Raw genomic sequence first — 1747 nt, 5'->3', positions numbered from 1 at the left:
CAAATATTAACTCTTTAACCCTCACTGGGAACCACTGGAAGGCTGAAATAAACAAACAATGTGCTTTTTTTCTTTTTCCTTCTGGTCATCACTGTTTTGACTTAATTTACAAATTCAGGTCTACAAGTAAAATTGGCAAAGTGCAAGCATTTAGAGCTTTTCTAAGAAAGAAACACATGGAGAAATATAGAACGAAATGCATGGAAAAGTAAGAGAAATTGCTCTTTGCCACAGAATGAAGGAGAAACAAGCACAGTCTGGTTTTACTTTTACAAACCCTTAAGATCACCTGATTAGAGACAATACAAATCTGACTTGTCAGATGGAAACATGCATCCAGAGCACCCACAGGGTACAAGAGACATAGAGAAGAGAGGTGGACCTCTAGAATGAAGAAGCAAGGTGCGCCTCCAGAGCACACACTTAAGTGAGATCCGTATCCAGAGGTGCATGAAGAGCGGTGCATATCTAGAACATACACATAAGTGAGGTGTGCACCCAGAGCCAGCCAGAACTGAAGTGCACACCAGGAGAAGATTCAGAAATGAGATGAGTACATAGGATACATTGAAAATGAAGTTGTCCTCCAGGTTGCTTGCAGAAGTGATGAGTGCATCTAGAATACATTTAGAACGGAGGTCTGCGTCTGTCCCACATTCAGAAGTGAAAGATGGGTGACATCTGACTTCTGATTCTTTCAAAATCATGAAAGATTTTTTCTTAAAACTAAAAATTTAATTATCTTACCTGTGATCGTTAAGGGTTTTTTTGTCAATTTGGCTGAGCCAGGATTCTCAATGGATTGACAGTTAAGACCTAGTCATACCTCTGATGGGATCGCATAGAATGAAATCAATGGCAGAAAGAAATCTGTTCCACTATAAATGGAGGCTATGGAAAAGTTTTCTTGCCTTCTGTCGAGTCTGGGTCCTGCATCTGTCTCCTCCTCTGATCTCTGGTTCTTTGGATGTAAGCCAGTGGATAACCACTGGGCATAAGCCAGTGATCCTGAGAGTCATTTTACCTGCTGATTTTGGATTAAGTCACCTTTGCAGCTACAAGTATGCTGTCAAAAGTACCAATCTTGTGTTCATCAGCCTTTGCAGCTACACCTATTAAGAGAAGCCTTCAGTCTGACACCTGACCAAAGTACATAGAACTTGCCTTCCTCTACAACTGTATGAGCGATTATTTCTGTGATACAAATGTATTATAATATACAGTGAGCCCTGGTGGCACTGTATTTGTATTTTGTTTTTGTCTTTATAGTTTGACAAATTCCAATATAATATATTTTGGGCTAAGGTACCTATGGAATTGAATTTGAAATATGTTTTTTAAAAGAAAAAGCAAACAAATATTTTTTTTACCAACTACATTGGCAATCTACAACTTTGTCATTTTGTAGTACTCTGTTGGTTTATATGTTACTGTGAAACTAGAAGCTTTGCAACAGGTATTTCAAAGACCAACAGGGTAACCCAATGTGAAAAAAAGTTTAAGCAGAGCTCCCAGACTAATAAGAAACTATGAAAAAAATATAGGCAATCTACTTCAGAGGAGTACATGGAAACCCTATGTACAGCATCAAAACATTGTCAGTTACTGAAAACCTAGTGAACAGAAGCAGAATATTTCCAGAGATAGTGCCAGAAGATGAGTCCTTGGGTTGGATGTACTCAGAATACAACTAAGGAAAGGCTGCCTTCCCAAAGTAGAGTCAACCATAATGGCACAGATGACAGAA

This window comes from Echinops telfairi, unplaced genomic scaffold, assembly GCF_000313985.2.
Source record: "Echinops telfairi isolate 266 unplaced genomic scaffold, ASM31398v2 ScPeMD7_443;HRSCAF=831, whole genome shotgun sequence".
In the NCBI taxonomy this organism is placed as follows: Eukaryota; Metazoa; Chordata; class Mammalia; order Afrosoricida; family Tenrecidae; genus Echinops; species Echinops telfairi.
The sequence above is the reverse complement of the archived record's forward strand: the minus strand, read 5'-3'. Positions refer to the sequence as shown.